The 22,443-nt window shown below is 53.9% G+C and overlaps 1 long non-coding RNA gene across 1 annotated transcript; it reads right to left on the bottom strand.

The window, feature by feature from the left end:
* Positions 1-15,593: 15,593 nt before the first annotated feature.
* On the bottom strand, positions 15,594-21,898 carry LOC311440775. The gene is made up of 3 exons (XR_014695569.1): positions 21,823-21,898; positions 17,791-18,039; positions 15,594-17,018 (listed from the first exon to the last, which is right to left on the bottom strand). It is a non-coding gene; the product is annotated as an uncharacterized lncRNA (long non-coding RNA).
* Positions 21,899-22,443: the final 545 nt, after the last annotated feature.

The following is a 22,443-nucleotide window of genomic DNA, read 5'->3' as shown; positions in this document are numbered from 1 at the left end:
GGGAATTTAATATACTGCGGGAAGTTTCGCCTATAAAGGGTGATTGTTGTGTTTCCTCCAGTTCACCGGGAGCCTATAACTTACGGCCGCCATAAACCTGAGTGGGTCTCGCCAGCCAGCCCATCACTCTTTGGAGCCGCTCGGCTTTGTAGTAAAATCTTTTTTATTTGCAGGCAGAGCCCCCCGGGGCGGGCAGGGGACGGAGCTGTCCCCATGGCCCTGCCCCGCTGGCACCGTGGGGACCTCCCGGGGCGTCACAGCGGGTGTCGGAGTCTGGGAAAATAAAAATAAAATAAAAAAATGACCCAGCCTGGATGCAGGATCCACTGGGAACGTGCACTCCACCTTTTAATTATTGCTAATGAGGTTGAGTTTTAATAGCTTTAGAGGGGGATTGCGTTCAGGAGAGGGATAATGAAGCGGGAGAGCTGCTCTCGGGTGCAACAAGGAAAAAGGGGACGGAGGGGTGGGGTGGAGGAGGAGGAGGAGGGTGGGGAGGAAGGAGCCTGGGTGGGCACAGCCACGGGTGACGGTGACAAGCCGAGGTCTCTGTGCCTTGCCCTGGGTGCTGGAGGGCTGGGAGCCACCTCTGGGCTCTCCGTGCCCTGCAGGCCACCAAAACGCTTCATTCGACCCCAAAAATCGCCCCCGTTAGCAAGCAGCCACCGCTGGCCCCAGCAAGGGCAGGGGAGCCCAGAGGTGCTGCGAGATCCCAGCTAATTAAAAATGCAAATGAAGCCAGAGCTACACGCCTGCTATCGCCTTCACAAGGTGCAAATTACAGGAGCGGCGCCTGGGCAGCCTGATACCGAGGCACGTCCCCGTCCTGCCAGGTCTGTCCGCCCCTAAAACCTCCTGAGCAGGCACGGGGTGGCAGAAGGAAGGGAAAAAAAATAAAGATTTTTTTGTTCTTTAATAAATTTTCCTGCTGCGATTTTTCTTTGTTTTCTTCCTAGTCCCTACAGGATGCTTGCTGGGGCTGTGGGCGGCATGGCGAGGGGGCGAGGGGCACGGGCAAGGGGCACGGGCCTGTCCCATTTCAGGACAATTTGGGGACATTTTGGGGACATTTTGGGGACATTTGGAAGCAGCCAGGCGATGCTCCCTCCCGCTCGCTGACTCAGCTCCAGCATGTCTCCCTCGTCCTGCTGCTAATTAGGCTCCAGCCTCTCATCTCGTTAATAAGCTTCCAGTCACATGGAAGGAAAAAAAAAAAGAAAACCAGAAGAGGGAAGGCGAGGAGCCTGTCCTACCTTCAACGCGTGGCTAATTCCCATTAAAATCTTTACCCTGTTATTGCAGCAGCATCCTGGTGGCTGATCCAGGCAGGACACCCGGCTCGGTGCATCCCACCCCGTACCCTACAGAGGCTGCATTTTGGCAGCGGCCCCACGAGGGGCAGAAACACCCCTGGGGCGAGATGAGCATCACAGGAGTGCCCACGTTTACACACCTATGCATTTACACAGGGACAGGTGGAAGTGTCTCAAGCAAAGTTAATTAAGCTCTTTTTTTGGGGTGTATTGATGGAGACAGCCCTATTAGGCACTAAGGAGATGGGTGCGCCCTGCTCCCACAAAAAACCCTATTTAAATACATGGATGCGCAGCCATCACCTTGGCTTTACCCAGCACCAGGGCTCACACTGTACAAACCTATAGGGTTTTTCCGCATAGTGTTTTTCCTTATAGGGTTTTTCCTTATAGGGTCTTTCCTTATAGGGTTTTTTCTTCCTCCTCTCCGGACCCTGACGTGCGCTGGAAGGGACAAAACCTGCAGCTGGCGAGCAGGGTTGAAGCTGATCGTGGCTGAAGGCTGCTGGGGAGCCTCTTGGGGGGGCTCTGCTGCGCACAGCCAGGTGGGGAGCACCCCAGGGCGTACCTGTCCGGCCCTATCAGGGCCTCATCCCGTCTGCTGGGTGTCCTCTGAAGGTCACCGGGGCTGTCCCTGCCCTCAGGCTCTTTCCTGGCTGCGTGGATGCTGCCTTTTGTGGGGAGGCAGTAGAGGCGTGTGGCTGCAGCCAGGACTCTTCCTCCTGCTCCTCGAGCCTTGGTGGGCTCGCTGCCACCCCGGGCTGCTGCTCCAGGAGGGGGAAAGCACCCCAACAGCAGCACGGGGTTTTCACCCGGCTTCCTAAAGGCGTCCCCATGCAGCAGGACCACCTCCCAGCACTGTCCTTCTCACCCCTCGCATCCCCCTGGCCGGAGGGAGGAGGCTCAGGAGGTCAGAAACCAGGTCCTGGGGCTGGTGGTGGCAGGATGTGACCCCCTTGGCCCACCCCTGGGCTTTTGGGGACCCTCCTGGTTTGGGGGAGCTCGATCAGGACCCCCCCAAAGCTCGCGCCGCCGTTATTTCACGAGGCCGCCGCGGTGGGTTTTTGATGCGATTAGCCGCCGAGATGAACGTTAATTAGTTTCCAATTGCCATCAAGTACCCCACTGACAGAAAGATTAGTGAAACCCGCTAACGGCCGCGGAGGCTCCTGCAGAAATTGGGAAGGGGTGGGAGGAATCGGGGCGCGGGGCGGCTTTTGGTGCAGGGTGGGGGGGGGCAGCGAGGCTCTGCAGGACCCCCATGGGGAAGGGGTGGCCTCATGGTGATGCTTTTAAACATTTCCCCCTCTTCCAAAAAAAAAAAAAAAAAAAAAAGGAACAAATGCAACCAGCAGCACCCCTGAGCCAGTGCAACCGAGGGGGCTGCAGCTCCGGCCCCCCCTGGCCCTCCACGTGATGCCCATGGAAGGGAATCACAAATGACATTTCATTAACGGCTTGAATAAAGCTGTTTTCCCTCTTTTCCACGATGCTCAAAAGCAACCATAAGCCTCAACCCCCCCCAGACAGCAAAATGGGGCTGGAGGGGTCTTTTTGGGGGGGAGATATCCCCCCGTCCTGCCTGGCTTTTGGGACAGGGCGATGCAAAGGGCAGGAGGCAGTGGGATAAGAGGGGTGGGTGCCCCAAAAGCGCCTGGGCAGCATGGAGAGGCCACCCCAAGTGCCACCGCTGTCCCCTGTGTGACAGCGAGCGGGCTGGGAGCTGATGGCCCTTGTGCCCTGGCTCTGTCTCCACCAGGAGCACCCCACAGGCTGCCCCAACCCCATTACAACAGGGGACAGGAGGATGTGACAATGCCCGGGGATGTGGGGCAGGAGGATGCCCAAACGCTTCTGGGACACTTCCCAGGAGGGGAAGCAAGGATTTAACACCAGATCTTCAGCTCTGCATCTCCACGGGATGCAGCGGGTGGCCGGGGGGCACCGGGGGGGTGGCAGGAGCAGGGAGAAGGCTGCCTTGCCCCCGGTGCTGGGCGCGCAGCTGGGCACCGCTCGGCGTCCCCGCTGTGCCCCTTCCCTGGGGGGAACCACAGCCAGCTGGGACCTGGGGCAGGGGGTGTGGGGTGGGCATCCTATGGGGTCCTCCTGCAGCACCCCAAACAGCCAGGATGGGGTGTGCGAGGCCAGCAGGGTGGGTTTCTGCTGGCCGTGCTCTGCCCCGGCGCGGGGGGCAGGCGGGGGCCCCTGTCAGGGCGAGCGCTGCCTTCCCCACGAGCACCACTGACGTTATTCGGCTGGACAGAGGGATGTCTGCCCGAATCATTTTCAACGCTCTTCCATATTCATAACGGGCTAAATATAGGGGAGCAAAGTGGGACCTGGCGGGCAAAAAACCCTCCCCGTGGTCAGCGCGGATGACTTCTCCGCCGAGACGAGATGCCAGCGCCAGCCCCGCCGGCCCCGCGGGCACGGGGAGCCGAAATCCCACTGCCGCCAGCACCAGGAGGGAGGTTTGGGGTCCCTGCTGCCCCTGGCCAAATCCAGAGGACGTCTCGGCCGACCGAGGCGTTGCGGTGGGCAGGAATCGGCCACGCAGCCCGGGAGGGGTCCGGCAGCCCCCAGCCACGTTCTTCATTAAGCGAGAAGGTTAATGATTGCAATTATGTAAAAGGCAGGCGGCTAAATGGGTATAAATAAAGCTTTTTCTTGGACGCGGTGAGGGGGCTGTGGGGCTGCCATGGGGAAACGGCCTCCTGGGGATGTGGCTGAGGCCGTCCCTGGCGTGATCCACACCAAGAAGCAGCAGCAGAAAGTCAGAACCGGCCCCATGCCGTGGAGGGAGGCACCAGCTCCCTGCTGCTTCTCAGGGGCCTGTGTAAAACTGGTGCCTGCTGTACATAGAAAACGCCGTGAATAACACCAAGCCCGGCCAACAGCACTGTGGGTAACTTTTAAATGCAATTTATGATGCCCTAAATCTGCTGGTATCCTGCACAAAGGCACCCCTGCCCCAATGCTGCAGGGCACAGGGATGCGGGTGCTGGGCAGAGCATCCCGCAGAGCCGCCCGGCTCCCCCAAAGGCAGCTCTCAGCTGCTCTCCCTGCTTCCTCCAGCCTTATCCTGCCATGGGGGACAAAGAAAGGGGGAAAAAAAAACAGAGGCATTTTCTATTCTGGGGTTTGATTTAACATATTTTGGGCATCTGGTGTTAGGACAGCAAAGCGTGTCCCCTTCCAGCACAAATAAATCAGCTCGTGTTGGGCTGGCTTGGCATGGAGTTTTTCATGGGATGCCAAACAAGGGAGGTCCAGGAGGTCATGCGTGTGTGTGGCAAGCTCTCCCACACCAAAACACACAAATTCAGGCACAAATGCCTAACCCTGTGCAGACAGGCAGGTACGGGGCCGGCAGCAGCATTGAGCACAGCTGCTGGAAACAGCTTGCTGCTGGTGGAGAGGATTGGGGATGAGTCCCAGCTGGTGGCCAGAGCAGCTTTTCTGCCTCCTTTAACCAAGTTGCCACTCACTGGCAGTGGGTGGCTCCCAGTTTAGGGCTGGGAAAGCTGCTGATTTGGGTGGGAGGAGATCTGGTGTCTCAGACTGCTGCCGTGGGGCCATCGGGATGGCATCGGGTGCAGGGGCATGGGACGGTGTCAGCTGTGCTACCCCACAAGGTGCCAGGCCCTTGGCATCCTCCAGCACATTTTCACCTTGTGAGAAACTCAGCAATATTGTTTCCATTAAAAAAATAATAAAAGAATAAAAAAAAACAAAACAAAACAAAACACGTGTTCTGTGACTCATGGAAAAGGCAAGCTAAAGCGCAGCCCCCACACTTGAATAGATCTGTGGCTATTTTAATAGGTGAGGCAATAAATAAACCTGGTCGAGATTTTATAAGTTTTCATTCATTTTTGATAGGGGGAAAGTATTTCCTTTCCTTTACCAATAAAACAAAACCAAAACCAAACAGGAACCTCTCAGGTCAGGAGACAGCCCGATGCCACCGGCACCCAAAGCCCTTTCCAGCCCCACCACCCGGAGCTGGGGCACGCACTGAGAGCAGCTTCTGTTGGAAGCCAGCCCCAGAAACACGTCCACCCTAAAAGCCCCAGCCCCATTAATATTGCTTCCTATTAATTAACCCAAGAAGTCCTTGAAAATAAGCATTTTAAGCCTGTGCGTGGCTTTCCTGGCAAGCTGCCCCCTGATTTGGGCAGGACTCGGTCTCACCCCAAGCCCAAGAGACCCCTTGAGGGGCACTGCAGCTCAACAGAGACCCTGCTGCGGGACGGGGGCCTCTGCAACGCCTTTCAGTTCACCTTTAGGGTAGATACATTTAGTAACTCGCCTTAATATTGATGCCCTCCTTGCGCACCGCCTCAGAAGGACTCTCGGCCTCAGCCAGCGTAATTATATGTTCAATATTAACAGTCCTCATCCGTCAAAGCTCCCTGGCACCCTGCAGAGAGCTCCACTGCCCTCAAACCCCAGCAAACCCCATGGAGAACGGCAGGAAAGGGCAATGACTCCCTCTTGAGAGCATCTTCCAGCCTTGGTTTAGGGCTTAGTAGCCCTGCAGAGGAACGAAACACAAGGTGCCACAAGGAGGTGCCTCCAAAAAGGTTTCTTTCACCCCATCCATTGGCCTCATCCCCCCCGATGGACCAAGGTGGCCAAGCCAACGGGACTGGTGATGGCCACAAGACCTAAGCAAAGAGGTCATGGCAGCTAGAGACCTTCAGCACCAGTGCCAGCGCCCGTGTCCCTGCGAGCCCCACGGCCACCAGCAGCAAGGCACGGCCAGGGTGGGGGCACGAGGTGGGACCCTGACCCCTGGCTGGGGCAGGCATGGGGTGGGTGCTGCACGGCCGCCTCCGTGGGGGTGGTGAGGTGAGATAAAAAAGAGCTTTTTCTGGCTGATTCGTTGTGCTCCGAGGGCCTTTCCCTCTGGGCAGGCAAGGAGTGTGCCTCTTTCCTCGCTATTATTAAAAGTCAGGGCTAAAATCCCTCTGGGAGCGGGGAAGGCAGATAATCCCCGCTCCTCCCGACCTTATTTCCCTCCTTGCTTTGCAAGGTTATTGCGACTCCCCGGCAGTAGCTGCCCGGCACAAAATCCTCCTTCCTCTCCAAAAAAAAAGAAAATAATAATAAATATAGATATATATTTCCACCAAACACCCCCTCAAAGCACCAAGCTCCCACCCTCTTCCCCCTCTGCAAGAACAAGCAGCTAAAAGCAGTTTGCTCTCCTCCAGCACTGCAGACATCTTTCCCTGGGGCTGAGAATCCGTGTGATGAACTCCAGTAGCAGAGGGGAATAGGAATATTATTTTTTTTTTCCTGGCTTCTTGTGAAATACCCCCAGACACGGGCTTTGCCACCCAAGCTCGAGCAGGGCCGGCACACAAGGATGGAGCCTGTGAGAGGGGGGCTGCATGGAAACACCTCCTGCTTTTGGCGGTGGCAGGCTAATGGCTTGAATTGCTGCAGATCTGGGGCTGGGATGTGGCGATCCCCCGGCTGGCGGTGGCTTGTGCGTGGCTCCAGCTACCTCTAGTGGAAAGCAGACAAAAAAGCGGCCGCCCTCGGCTGCACGGCTTGCTCACGAAGGACCTCGTTGGTTTATTTCCCCCACCTGGCTTTGCAGCCACCTAATTCAAAGCCTCGGTGCAATTTTTTGGCTGTGAGACACACTCGAACCATCGCTCTCAGTGCCCAGAGACGTGTTATAAAATCCCACAGCCATCTAGCTCGGAAAAAGACCCTCAGGGTCACCAGGTCCCACCACTAACCCAAGTCCCCCAGTGCCACGTCCACACATCCCTCGAGCACCTCCAGGGCTGGGGACCCCCCTGCTGCCTCCAGTGCTCAACCACCCTCCAAGTGCAGCAGCTGCCCTGATTTTGGGATACCTTTCTCCTCCAGCAGGGCCAGGACCTGCTCGTCCCCCTGGGTGCCAAAGCTCCATGTCGTTGTAGATCTCAAGAACCAAAGAAGAGCCACTCTTGGCAGCCCCAGCAGCTTGGGCAGCCTCTTGGCAGGGTTTTCTGAGTATCCAGAAGGTTTTGTAAGCCCACAGAGCATCCCATTTCCACATGGCACGGGTGGGTCGGTCCCTCAAGGTCTGGTGGGGCTCAGAGGTCCCTGGAGGTCTGGCAGCTGCTCATTGCAACATGGCTATAAACAGGGGAAAATGGTATTTTGGGGAGGATTCAGCTGAAACCCAAACCAGTGCAATTTTGCCCCAGTTTCAGCTCTCCCTGAAAAGTGCTGCAAAAAAAGGTTAACAAGCTCAAAGTGTCAGGGACAAGTGGGGCTGATGGGAAGGATTAGACGCTAATGAGAGCCATCTCCGAAGGCATCCATCACGCCGCTTTCATGAGTTTCTTAATGTGGTGGGAACTCTGCCACGGCTGGATCCCTTTTATTTAAAGCAGAGATAAAAAGCCGGGGAGGCATTAATATTAATTAAGGAACCGACATTTGCAGAAACTTTCCTTACCCCACGTCACACCCAACTCTCTGTCCCACTCCAGCGAGCAACCAGATTTTTTTTTTTTGATTTTTTTTTTTTCCAGAAAGGGCTGAATCTCTCGGCAGAATTTATGAGCCTTTGTCACTCGTGCTGTGACTTTCCTCCCGAAGGGCAGGAAGCAAAGACCACGCCAGATGAGAGCTGCTCGCAGCCCAGCCCTCTGTCCCGCGGCGCCTTGCGCATGTTTCCATTTCTCTGCAGATCCCCCAAGGAATTTCAGCAAAGGGAAATAATAAAATAAAATAAAACCACCCCTGCTGCGGGAATAAGCTCAGGATGTTCAAAAAGGGAGAAACTGGGGAAGTTGAAGGCGGTGCCTTTGGTTTGTGCTCCTGGCCTGGGGAGATGCAGGGGGAGCTCTGGGTTTGGGGACAGCGCGGCCAGGCTGAGCCCCAGGCTGGTGGCACTGGGGACACCAGGGGAGAGCTGATGGGGGAAAGAGAGGAGGAGGAGAAACTGTCTTGAGAGCACCCCAAAACCTGGGCTGTGCCTCCGGACTGTCTGCATTGAGCTTTTCCCTGCTTGAGAGGAGAGGAACAGGAGTCAAACACTGAGCTTAGCAGGGGCTCCTCTGCCCATAGGTGTCTGTGTTTTCCTGTGCTGTGTTTTTAAGACCACGAACCTCAATCAGATTTATTTTTCTAATGGGAAGCTCCCGTGAAGAGGGGAGCTATAAATCCGAGTGTTTTTATACAGCTCCAAACCTTTGCTGCGCTGCGTGCCATACCTCCAGCTGCAGAAGTTTCTGGGCTTTTCCTTTCTTAGTGGAAACACGCAGGAGGACTTGTGCAACGCAGGGAAGGGATTACATGCAGAAGGCTTGCCCAATCTGGAGGCAATCCATGCAGAATCCATCACAGGGAAGAGCTGGGCTGGGAAGCTGAGAGCATCAAGGCCTCCTTTCCTGACGGTGAGGTGGAGTGGATGCTGCTGCTCGGAGCATCTCTGTTTGGTGTCATGGGGGATGAGACCCTCATGGTAAGCAAGAAGAGGCCCTGAGAGCTGGGCAGCAAGGGAGCCGCCTTATATATCATTATAGGACTGAGCTGCCCAATAAAAGCAGTCCCATCATATAAAAGAAAAAAAGAAAAAAGAAAAAAGAAAGTAAAGGAAAAAAAAAAAAAAAGAAAGAAAGAAAGAAATGGAAAAAAAATAGAAAGAGGGGGGGGGAAGAAAGAAAAAAAAAAAAAAGAAAAAGAAAATGAAAGAAAAATAGAGAAAGAAAAATAAATAAATAAATTTTAAAAAAAGAGCAAGATCTGGCCCCGGGCTCGGCCACCAGAGGAGGCTGCAGCCCGCGCTGCCGAGCAGGGACCCGATCCCCGACCCTGCTGCTGCCCCGTCCCCAATCCTTTGGGCAAATGTGTGGCATTCTGCTGGGATCCCCTTCCTTTGGCTCCTAAGAAAGCTGGATAAAGGTGCCTTAATTTACCTCTTCGGTGAGCCGAATTTGAGCAGAGATGCTTGGCTTCTGCCAGCCATTCCAGGGCAGAACAGGAACACACACCCCAAATCACATTTCTCAATAAATATATTTTCTTTTCCTGCAAAAAAAAGCCCTTGCTAAGTATTAATTAGAAGTTGCAGCTCTCTGGGGTGGGGAGAAGATCCCCTTTCCTCCCTCTTTAAACTCCTTTCAGCTGCATTGGGTCCTGGAGGGGGTCGGTGCAGCCAAAAGGACGGAGCGGGGACGACCACTGGGACCCCCGTGCCCTTCACGCAGAGCGGGGCACTGCCACGGACGTGATTAATTAGCGGCATGGCGAACATGTGTCGGCCTCCACATCTGCCCCCCGACAGCAGGGCGCCGTAGGCGAGGTGTCACCGCTTTCCTGCTCACCTCCTTCCCCGACGTGATCGGCTGCGACATCCGTGCCAGCTGCTCCGGGAGGCGAAACGCTGCCCGGTCCCTGCCCGGCACCCCTTGTCACTGCATGGAAAACCAAAGCCACCAGCTTCTGCACAGCCACCTCTGGGCTTTTGCATCACGCCCGTGTCCCCTTCCATGGGTGGAGGAGAGCAAACCGCGCGTGCCTGCCAGCTGCGGGTTAGTGGCAGCATCACTTCTTCCTTCGCCTAAGCACAAAGTCAGCGTGTTAATTTGGGAAGGGACAAAAACCTGGGGCCTGGCTGAGCACGAGCAGCACGGTGCCTGTGCTACCACGCTCAGCATTTCACGGCACGGTTTGCAAGTCTTTGGGTGTCGGAGGAGTTTGGCAACTCGCTGTTTGCTGCACGAGTGATTAATGTAAAGGTTAATAGCGTGCCGGGGCCGATTGGCTCAGCAAGGCCGTTTGCAGTTGCTGTTGGATGGGGTGGGACAAGGAAAAGCCTCGGGAGACTTTTAGACCCTGCTTCCACGAGGTGGCTGACGGCTGGTGCTGCCCTCTGGCACCGAGCTTTGTGTCCTTAAGCAGCCTCCTTCTTCTCCAAGCAGACCCGGGGCAGGAAAGCCCGCAGCTCAGCACCATCTCCAGCTTTCAGAGCCAGCCCTGCCTGCAGAATTTCTTCCTCTGAGCTTTGTGAGCAAGAATCAGCTCCCCAGTACGGGCCCTGCCCGCTGGAGAAGCCCTGCTCGCGCCTTTCCCCATCATCTGTCCCTTCCCACAAAACTTGTAGGAACTTAATTATCTCTGAGACCTCTCCCACCGCCAGAGCGGGCCAGGAGCGTTCATGAGATAAGGAAGGGGGCGGACAGGCAGAGTTTGGCAGCGTCTCCTCCGCAAGCAAGGTCAAAGCCAGCCCCCCCCGTCCACAAAGCCCTGTGCCAAAACCGGGAGCGAGGGCAGGGGGACCCTTCACGGAGCCACAAGTGGGAATTGGGGCGAGGACGAGGCGAGGGATGCTGGTGCCGGCCGTCAAGCAGCGGGCCAGTAATAACCAGTAATAACCTCATTATGAGGCTGGAGATGCCGGGAGAGAGAGAAAGGGGGGTAAAGGAGAGGGGGGGGGGCAGATGCCGTCCTTCTGCTGCCCACGTGCCACCGGCAGCTTGCGGAGCCAGCGAGTTGTCAGCGCGTCTCCTGCCTCTCACCTTGCTTCTCATTAGCTCCCCGCCGCGCTGCCGTGCAGGCAGATGGGGCAGGGCTCGTGTCCGCCTGCCGCCGCCGTGCCGGGGGATGCCAGGGGGTGCCAGCTTCTGCGCCGCTCCCCCTTAGTGCTGCCGCGTCCCGGGCACCGCTGCGGGATGGAGAGGAGCACCACAGGCAGAAGGAGAGCTAGAAGCAGCTTTGCCCAGCATGGCGTGGCCAGGTCATGCTCTAAGATTTGGGGACATCCCATTAGGACCCAGATTTGGGAGGCTGGAGCGTTTCCCTACAAGTTGTCTTGGGGGCTGAGGTGTTTTTGGGTGGTCCCAACCCCTGCCGCACGCAGGGTGCTGATTGCCAGAGCAAGGCAGAGACATCCTCTGAGGACAGCAGCCCCTAAAAAACACGAGGGGGACTGAAGAGGAACTTGAGCCGGGCCGGGAGGCACCAGCAAGGACCAAGCCAGAGGGATGCAGGGCTGGACGGGCAGCAGCAGGAGGCTGGGCTGCCACCCACTTACTCCCCAGACCCTATCTCCAGGAAAGCAGACCCAAGATACCACCCCAGTGTCCTGCACACCTTCTGTCTCCCCGAGGGGAGAGACATCTCTCCAGAAGAAGAAAACAAAGCAGGAGCCCCTGCACCTTCCCACCACGAACAACTCCTCCAGGCTGGGTGAATCTTCCCAGCCAGAGGGGCTTTTCCAACAGGATGGTGTAGAAGTGCAGGGGCTCCCAGGTTCATTACTGATTTATCATCTCCAGCAGACCACAGCTGCCTGCTTTCTGCTCCCTGCTTCCCTCCAGGGTCACCATCCCTGCGGGCTCCCAACACCAGGGCTGGTCCCAGCAGCTCAGAATTTCCCCAATTTGGGGGCAGAACAAGGTATTTTTGTGCCTTTTGTCAGCGCGGGCTGTGAAGGAAGGAGATTTGAAGGCATGCGGTACCTGCGCTCAGCAGAGGGGGTGCGGGCGTGTGTGCAGGCGTACGGAGCTATTAATTAAAACTGCTCGGTCAGATGCTATAGAGAGATTAGTTGTCACATTGTGTTAATGGCAAGCTTGGCAACGCCGCGAGAAGGGGCAGGACTGCCCGCCGTCCCCTCAGCTGTTCAAGTGCCGCGTTTATACCCAGCCAGAATGACTAATTGGCAGGTTTTGTCCAACAGAAGCCCCCTCGTTATCGGGAAGGGATCGGTGCCTTAATGAAGGAGAGGTAGAAAGGGGATGGATGGGCAGCGGCCCCACATGCTGGGACAGCTGTGGTCCCATCCTCAAGGTGACAGCACACAGGGAGGCTGGAAAAGCTCAGGACCATGAGCTCCTTGAGACTCCAACCCAGGGGGTGAGCAGAGGGCAGGAGACCCCTCATTCTGTGGTTAATCCTCCTCAGCTTCATTCCCTGACTCATTTTTCCAGCTGCAAGAAAGAAGGGAGCAGAAAAAAGGCTGGAGGAAAGCTCCCAAACAGCAGCACCAGGGGAGCATCGCTGCCTTGGTCACACAGGGGGCTCTGCCAAGCTCCATGCCTGGGGCATAGATTCTGTTGGACATGGGCATCAGTGAAACCTCCAAGCCCCAAGATATTTGCTATTAGCAGAGGAACCTCCAAAAGGCTCAGCTGCAGCAGACAACTTCGTTTTTTCTTCATGGCACAAGGTTCAGCAGTGACCTTGGGTGGGAAGCAGCTTCTCCCCTGGGCAAAACAGCGCAGCTCTGTGGCAAAGCTGAAATTTCTGCACAGTTTTAGAAGAGCTATTCAGCATGACATGGTCTGAGCTTCAAACCACAGCCAGGTGGAGTCACTTCAGCCCCAGTCTGAGCTCTGGTACCACTGCCCAGCTTGGTCCCTTGAAGGGAGCTCAGTTACATCTGCTCTCCTGCCATCAGGAGCCCCAGCTGGTTCACAGCCACAACTGGGACACCCACCTCACCCTGTTCCCAAGCTGGCTGTGTATGAAGATGAGGAAGAAGAGGTCACCACCAGTGCCACCTGGCTCCCTGCGGCCTACAGGTCACATGTGGATGGGGCAATAATGAAGATGCCAAAGTACCCAAAGCACCAGTGTCACTCACATCTTCAAATGGCCCGGCCCTAAGCAGTTTTTTGGAGGTACCTGAATAATGCCTACACAGCATCCTGAAAGGCCCCGTTGTCAATTTACAGGTCACCCATCATCTTGGTGTTATTTCTTGGCACTACTCTAAGACAATTCACAAAAATAATCCGAAATTTACCCCTATACTTCTCCCCTCCTCTGTCAACCTCTTGCTGTTTTACCTCCTTTATTCTCTGTCCTATTTTAATGTCACCTTGACCTTAATAGCCCCAAGCAAGGAAAACATTACATTGAGGGAAAAAAAAAAAAAAAAAACACAAAATGTTGAGCCCAAACTTTTATTTCATCCTCCCCTCTCCACCACTCAGCCATGCAGCCACCCCCTGCGCAGCAGCTACCTGTCACAGAAGACACTTTGTTCATGCACTGGAGGCCAAGTTCCAATCACTGAATGTAATAGGGGAAGATGAGTGATAGATTGACACAATTAATTTCCATGTTCCCACTAGTAACATTGATTTTAGGGCATTCAGCCTTTACAAGTCTCTGAGCGCCAGGGAAAACTTGGCTCTGATCTTTTCGGTAGAGGTCAAAAGGGTGCTCAGATCTTATGGGAGCTCAGCTGCTCGGATACCCTTCAGAGTTTTGACTCATGCCCCAACTCACACGAATCTAGGACATGCCTCTGGGATTGCATTAGCTCAGAAAAAACCTACTGAGGAGGTTGTGTGGGCACATCCCTGGTGCCACTTGAACACTCAGAGCTTTCTTGAGCCCACCTGCTTGGTCCCTCAGACTCGCTGTCCTCCAGACTGCTTAATTTGATGTGTGCTTAATTTGCATCTATTTTACCACAACTCATCTTCTACACAAATTCATTGTCTCAAGACTGAGTGGACTCTCAAAGATTTTCCTTTCAGCATAGGCATGCAGGCAAATGTCCTCCTTCCACCACACCTTTTTAAAGCAAGGACCCAAGGTGGGAGACCAGCTTGCTTTGGACACCAAAGCAGGTTGAACAGAGAAACAAATAGAGGAAAAAAAAAAAATGTCAAATCCATTCATTCAGATCCCTTCTTGGAGCAAAGCCCACGGCATCCAGCACAAGCTTCTGTGCTCACCCACCTGCTCGCCACCCCATGAGGTCCCCAGGGATGCTCCTTCACTCTGCACCCCCTTTCCCTGCCCCTGGGCCACCCGGTCCTGCTCCATCCCTTTCCCCCCACCCCTCCTCCGTGCCCTGCCGTCGAACAATGCCTGCCCTAAGAAACCACCCCGTATAAGCAGGCGAGCGACCGCGACAAAGCAGCCCTGCTATGCGCGGCATCCCCGCTCGCCAGCCAAGCCGGGAGATTCACCTGTGCGGCCCAGACAGTGAAGGATTGTTTGGAGCAAAACACTGTGCAATCAAGTGGAGATAGCAGAAGCAACGGGGTCAGGCAGGCTGCCTGGGGCATCTTTCATCTCCAGCGTGGGGAGGTGGGGTGTAAAGCACGCACCGGCCGGGGCCGGGGCAGGCTGAAAGGCAGCCTTGTTCTGCCAGCTATCTGCCATCTCTCTGATGTCACACGTCGCGTTCGGGCAGCTCACTTCAAAGGGCCCTTTCTCTTTCAGGTTTGGAGTTTGCTGTTTGGGGGGATGATAGCCTGGCTTTCCCAAAAAAGCATTTTGCTGTGCAATAAAAAAAAAAAAAAAAGCTTGAAGAGCAGCCACCCAAGTTAACCCAGATCAAGCAGGGTTGGGACAAGCGATGGGAAACCAAGGAGTCCCACTTTCCTGCTCAAGCTCTCTATGGGCAGCAGACTGGGACAGCTTTGGGACCAAATTTTCCTCCCCCAAACCCTCCATAGGGCTCCCCTGGACCAGCATCCACCAAACACTTGCCACCAGGGAGCTCTGTGGCCTGGCTCATGCTAGCCACACAGGTCTACTCTGCTTTTGGCTAGGGTTTCTTGGGCAACTTCAACCCCACCAAACCACATCAAACACCTCCTTGGCCCACAGCAAGAGGGTGACAGCACCCACCTCTGCAGCTCTTGCTGGGTGCCTGGAGGCACATTATGCAGGAAGGAAGCCAAAGCATCAACCACACATTGGCCATGTGAAACAAGACATCTTGCTGGGCTGCAGCCTCTTGTTGAATGATGGTGTCTCTGCCAAGCTACACAAATTCATCCAAGGCTGTGCAGCAGAAAGATGGCATTTCAAAAGACTCTGGATGCAGTTACCTGCTGGGACAACATGTGTCCCATTAAGCAAAACCTTGAGAAACCCAAAGAGGAGAAAGTACTCAGAGGCACTATGGGAGAAAGACTGGCCAAAAACAATTTCCAGGTTTTTTTTTTTTTGGTCCTAAGCATGCAAAAATTCATGAACCCTCCACTAAATACTAGGTGACATCTGCCTTTTTTTTTTTTTTTTTTTTTTAAGGAGCCTGGCAAAGGCTGTTTCAAACTTTCCACATCTGGGTCAATTGGAAACTATCCCACATAGTAAATATCTTCCTGCACATGCTATGCTTCCAGGATTTAGAAACTGAAAAACAAGCTGTGGGATAAAAAAGGAGTGGGAGATATGCTTGTACCCACAAGGGCACAGGGATCCTGGAGAGAAGCAGCTTAAGCTGCAGCACCATGCTGTTACCCACATCAGCCCCATCACTGCCAGGGCGTAGAGGAATTCAGGACACTGGGGTTTCCTTCTCACACAACTCATATTGGTTTTAATGCCAGTAATAGGGGAAGGTGCATCAAAACTCAATTAAAAGACTCAGTATAAGAAAAATAAAAAATCACACGCAGATGTACCAGCCGTACTCAGGGTGCCTGGACCACAGCATTCCTTGAGCATCCTTAAGCCTGCCTGATGGGCAACTGATGGCAGGCCTCACCTCTAAGCAATGCTGTGATCCTAGCCATCAGACAGCAGCCCCCGAGGGTGCCCCCAACCACCCCAACAACCTCCACCCACACCCAGCTGCCTCCCCTGAAGGTGCCAGTCCCTCCTGCACCCTGGGGACCTCCAGCCCCAGGCATCCATCAACAGTGCCTCACCCCACAGGGAGAAAGGATGAAATTCACCTACACAGAGGTGAATTCACCTTCACAGAGGCTCTTTTGAGACCCTGTGGAGGACAATATCAGAACCCCCAGAGGTCATTTCTTGACACTGACAGCTCGGAGAGAGGCAGAGGCACTCTCCATACCAGCACTGCAAGCAGCAACCTTTTCTCCCCAAACCGAGCACCCGCAAGAGGATTTAAGGGACTGGCAGAATTTACTGGCAGGTATTAAAAGTTCACTGGGGCTGTAATAGCAATCTGTCAGCCTGCTGCTAATCCTTCTTGACAGAAACTTTATAAGAAGCTGAAGCGTGTTAAATAGTCCTGCAGTCTGAGCAGAGCGAGCTCGAGGAGGGCGGTTTGAACCCGCGGCTGCTTTTCCTTGGACCCCTGAACAAGAGCCCGAGGGGCAGGTCGGGGTTTGACTCTCACTTGCAAAAGCTGCTGCTCCCCTGCAGGAGAAGGAGCAGGGACCTTGAGAAGGCGACCACGCCACCCAGGCAGCAGCACCCCAAGCACCCCAGGGGCACGGAGGAGGCGATGCTCCTCACCGCACAATAGCGGCTCTGTGCGCTCGCCCGGGAGGTGGGGAGGACTCACGGGGACCGTCCGATGCACCTGCGCTCACCTTGGAGTCAGGAATGCGAGCAATTCACATCTGCAAATCCTGGGAAACCCATTAGCAATGAAACTGGATCCACTCACCCCGCGAGGGAAATCTGCCTGGGTCCACGGTTTAAAGGGGTTGGGGTTTCAGCTGGGTATCACTGAGCCCTGGGTTGGGGCTATGGCACACGGACGGGACACCAGGTTGTGTTGTCCCAGGAAAAACACCTTGGACAGCCTCTCCTTGGATGGCCGAGCTGTTACCAGCAGCACTCAGCTTCCCATCCACCTCCAAAATAAAGGGACAGCTCCAGGTGCACAGCAGGATGTGTTAGGGACCAGCAGCTGAGGTGCCACCTCCAGCAGGTCCCTGCACCAGCAGGGCTGCAGACACATCGCAGGAGCAAGTTCGTGTTGGCACTGCTCTGAGTGCTCCCCGCAGTCGGTTTGCCCTGGAGCAGATGGCAAAGTTTCATCACCATCCCTATATTTCACTGCTCTGTTTCCCATGGACTTCCTGAGCCTTTTACCTCTTAGCTGAGCTCCATCACCAACACATCCCATGGAGCAGAAAGCCCCACCAGGGTCAGTTATAGAGCAACTCAAGATACCTGCAGAGAAAGAAGCTTGCACATCCCTGCCCCATCATGGCCAGGTCTCCTGGTAGAGGGAAGGAACAAGCCAGCAGCAGACTCATGGGTCTCACCTCAGCTGTCTGAAATCCACAGGTTCCTGGGGCAGAGAACCCTGCAGGGACACCTCCCACCCACCCAGGCTGCCCCAAGCCCCATCCAGCCTGGCCCTGGGCAATGCCAGGGATAGGGCAGCCACGGCTCCTCTGGGCAGCCTGTGCCAGGGCCTCACCACCCTTATAATGAAGAATTTCTAAGAAGAACAGAAAGGCAGGGAAATTGCTGGGATACAGAGTGGGACCTGCAATAGCAGCTAGGAGCGTATCTCCCAGGGGGGCTGTGGTGAGCACAAGCCCCCACAGCAGCACTGATTCAGGCAAGAGGGATGGATGAAAAACAGGTCATCCACTGGGTGCAGGGAGCCCAGTGACTGAAGCACCCCAAACAATCCCAGGGGAGCTCACAAATTGGCACATCAATTATTTTTCCAAGCCCTCCTTCCCCCTAGCACACTGTCATCATCTTCCCCGGGCGCAGAGCTGTTCCCAAGTAACCAGATCCCCCCCAGCCACAAAGCACCTACTGTACTCACCCCGATGCTATCGACAGGGGCTGGCCCTGTGCACGCGGTCAGGCAGCACCTATAAGCTCAGGTGGCCTGGGGCTGCAGGGTGGAATCAGGCTCCTTCCTGCCCAACACAGCTGCTTTGGGCCATCACGGGGATGCCCAGAAGTGCAGCATCCCTGCTGCTTATCGGTATTTCCTCGGGGAGCCTTTTCCCAGCACGGCCACAGGCATTTGTCAGCTCCTCGTCTGCTCCTGGCTGGAGGTGAGCTGCTCCTACCAACAGCAGGTTTTTGTTCCAGGGGAAGGGAAAAATAAGCAAGTCAGGGAAACAGCTGTTAAACTGCAGGAATAATCAATTAAGAGGCAATTTCATCATCTCAAATCAGCTCGCTTGCACTTAAAAGCTTTCTGGAGCAAGTGATTAGCCTCTAATTGATGGGAACTGGAAGGCCCAGGGAAGAGGCACAGCAACCCAGTTTCTACAGCCATTTCTGGGTCCCACAGTCCCCATGGTGTCCCACCACCACACAATACCTCTGAGGACAGCACCCATCTTTGGGCTTCATTAGTCCAGCTCCTTGCCAGGCTCACTGATGAACTTCCCTGGGTTCCTTGCCCCTCTCCCCATCTCACCACCCAGGTAACCCAGGAAAGGACCTGGGGCTGCATTTACTGGCTGCCTTTGCTGCTGTCCTTTAACCACCACGTCCAGGGCTTCTCCAGCTCCCCTCGCATGGGGTCTGTGCCCCAGCCCCCAGCACCGTGGGGCGCCGCTGGCCCTGCCTGCAGCAGCTCTCCTGTTGGCAGCCCCAGGATGTCACCGCTCCTTCCTCACCCCTCCGCCTACTCCAGGAGGAGACCACGCAGCCAGCAGGCGGTTACGGCTTCTGGCAGGCTCCAGCTGATCCTTTTGGAAGGAGTTTCGCTGGTCTCCTCTTCCCATGCTCCTTGGGGGCTCTCCAGTTACCTCCCAAATACCTCCATGTTCCCAACCACAGAGCCAAGCCCTCCAACGCTGGGACACCAGCACGAGGTTGTCAGGACAACAGAACCAGCCACCCAAGGCACAGGCATTACGCTACATCTTTACTTCCATGACCTCATGCTATATTTTCCATACGGTCCCTGCCTCACTCAGCAAACGGGTGGTTTTTCGCTATTTTCCATATCCTCCTCCCGCGCACAGCCTCGGGGCCCTCCATGCTCACGTATTATTGAGTTGTGTTGAGCACAGGCTTGTTTCCTTGCAGATGTTCTCTGGGAAAGCACAGAGAAGCTGGAGGCTCCTAGGATACCTCCCTTCACAGCCCCTCTCCTCCCAAGCAGATATTATTGCATTTGTACTGCAAGGAACAGAGCATGAGGAGAGCTGGAGCTGTTGGGGGCCAGCCAGTTTCTGCATCAATCTCAGATGCCAAAGATGCTCTGCAGAGCACCAAGCCTGCCTGGGCTTTCCAAAAGTCCTAATTAAGACTGGCCAATAAAGGGTCATTGGTTCTTTATCATCCCCATGTGAAGCCACCAAGCTGGTAAGGACACCAGGGCACTGCCTACTGGGGCTTGCCACCAGCTCCCCATCTCTGTGCCGCAGGGTCTGTCAGCCTTATGATGCTCCCTGCCCTCTGGCAGGGATTTTCTCTGCCCCCAGACTGTGATCCAGCCTCTGAGCATCCTCCTGAATGAGCCCCCTGTTCACAGGGTCACCACAGGAGAAACCTGATCTCCCTCTGAAGCAGCAGCTCGGAGGGCCCGGGGCGCTGGGAAGCTGCTGTTCTTCACCAAAAGAGCTGTCAGTATTTGATCACTTGGAGTGTTTTGACACGGCTTTTGGTTGGATACACTCATCCTCAGCCTCTGAACTTACACGTCAACCTCCACATCAGCATCCAGGAGGTGTACAGCCGACGAGATAACCTTTCCATGACCAACACCCTGCCACTGGGGGAACAGAGACAGGAATTTGGTCTGATCTCCAGCAAGATAAGAAACCACGATTCACCTTTTTACACCTGAAGGGCTTTTCCTGACTTTCTATTGCAAGTCTTTACCATTTTTAAAAAGTTTTTTTTTTTTTTTTTTTTTTTTTAAAGGAACTGATGCAGATGAGCAGTGGAAGAAAACTCAGCAAAGGCACCTGGCCAGCTGGTGCTACCTGGGATCCTGCTCACACACCTACCATAAGGCCGAGGCACTCATCCTCAGTGGTTTGAGCCACATCATGTGTCACAAGACAAGCATTTTCTGATGGCAGGTGACATCTTATGCCCAGAACAACATCACTATAGATATCAGACATCTGGCAAGTGATTTCACTCTGGAAAGGTGACAGGAGCAACCAAAGCTTTGCCTTTTCCCCCCAGAAAAGCACCATTTGCCACCTCCCAGGTTTGCTTTCAGGGAAAGACCCTGCCTGCATCTATCTAGGAGGATTTCCTAGAGCACCTCATCTACAAGGTCATATCCTTTCCAGGCAGGTTTCTTCCTCCTGTGCCTGCACACTGCAGGTTGCCTACAAATACCTGGAAATACCACCCAGGTGCAAACGCAGCCAGTATTGGCCAAGTCCATTTTGAGTTTCTTTGCAGTCTGCCCCAGGATCCCATCCCATCCATTCACAAAGACCAAGTTAATTAACATAATATCACTCAGAGCTAGCTCGTTCCTGCCTATCAGTATCATCTAATCAGTGTCCTCAACTGAAAAGCAATCTCTGGCTTGATCTTGGCCACTGAGCAGGGCCTGAACAGAGAGGGCTTTGTTCACTGAGTCACTAAAGATATGAAGATTGGCTCCCAACCCCTTCCTGCCATTGCCCTTGCCTTGGAGAGCAACACAGAGCCTTTTTTTTTTTTTTTTTCCAAATGTCAGACCTTGCTCTTTTCTCCCTGGGTTTGACAAGAAGCTGTCGTTCACCCTAGGGCTGAGGTGGCTTGGGCATGGAGCACAGCATGGCAGAGCAGCACCACAGGCATCCAGCCCAGGATCCTACAACCCACAAGAAGTCATTTGTCACAGCATCTCCATCCTTCACCTCAGGAGACAATGCTCAGATGGCTTTGCTTTGGCAGGGTCAGTCTCCAGGCTGAAATAAGGCACAGCAGAGCATCACAGCCAGATGAGAGGACTCATGTGGGCATTGCACCATTACCATGAGGACTGTGCCAAGAACAAGCCAAATGCAGAAAAGGGCAGGTTTAAGACCATGAACTCTGCTAATTTTGCTAGATGATATCCTGCCCACTTCCACAATACCAATCCTTCCCCCAAAACATACATATCCACTCTCTATATAATCATTTCATAAAATTATATGCACACACTTTAAGATACTGTTATTATATTGTCATTATATCATTGCAAGACTTTAAAAGAAGTAGTCAACCAGCCTGTGTGACATGGGTTTTATGGGGGGGAGTATTTTGGAAGTAATCTCATAAGTATAAATCGATAGGTGGGCTGACGGAAAGCAGACTGATGGAGGTGAATGTTTTTCAAATAGGAGATAGCTGTGGGTGGAGAAGACAACCCTTTTATCTTTAAACCATTTTTTTCCTAAGAAAAATATTAAAACTATGTTTTAAGAAACATGAAAGTGAGGAGAATTTTTAAAGCAATTTTAATGATTAATAATGAAAATATCCTTTTTTTTTTTTTCTATTGTAAACCCAGCTAGTGTTAACCCAGCCATTAGCTACACCTGGATCCTACAAATCAGACTCATACTGGCTTCGCAGCCCACAGCAGCTCCTCCCCACCACCCATACTCTATCCTCCCCAAATCCCTTTCCCCAAGCAGAGCACATCCTCACCTTCATCCCATAGTGAGTACTACCCTCACCCTGACACTCTCTGCCCCACTAACACCATCCAGACTTTCCCCAAGACCACCAAGCAACAGGAAAACCCCAAGCAATAATTTTCCAACCCACCCATACCAGCAAAGCCCAGCCACCTTCCTAGAGCAGGAAGATGGAGCAGGGACCCCATCCCAACATCCAGTTTCCTCTCAGGAAGAGCAGGGCTTTAGAAACACAGATCTTGCCCACAAGCACCTACCTTGCTGTCCTTCACAAGACCTCAAATCAGGCCATGCAGCTTCCTAGAGCACATCTTCTTACCTCCTCCCAAACCCAGGCAACCTGTGAGTCCTGTTTTTATAGGGTTTTGCTCTCTCTCCTGCAACACCTTCACCTGTGGCTCACTAATTACATCCCAAACGAGCAAGCCAGCACAGCTGAGATACCTCTGCTGGAGAAGACCTCGCAGTTCAATACAGCTCATTTAACTCTCCGTGGAAAGCTCGATATTTGTCCCATTTTCCTCCATGCTCGATATTTGTCCCATTTTCCTTGTGTGTATTCCAGCCTTATGTTAGAGGCAGCACGGGCCAGAGAGGGGCTCAGAGGTTTGTAATAAAAATGTAATTGTCAAGAGAAAATGGAGCCTGTGCAGTGATTAAAAATTAGTAGTTAATTCAGTGGGCACCAGCGAGATTTGTGTCACCTTCCACAGCCACCCACCTCCATCCATTGGCCACTAAGGATCCTCCAAGGTGAATTGAGTGACAAACCAGAGAATATTTGATATCTAAAACCCAATGAGCAGATTTCCCATATAGAAAAGAAAAGAAGAAATAAAGAAATAGAATATAGAAAATAGAAGCTTTCCCATGTATTT

The sequence above is a fragment of the Aythya ferina genome, assembly GCF_964211825.1.
Source record: "Aythya ferina genome assembly, chromosome: 8".
NCBI classification, from domain to species: Eukaryota; Metazoa; Chordata; class Aves; order Anseriformes; family Anatidae; genus Aythya; species Aythya ferina.
This window is presented reverse-complemented; position numbering and strand designations above follow the sequence as displayed.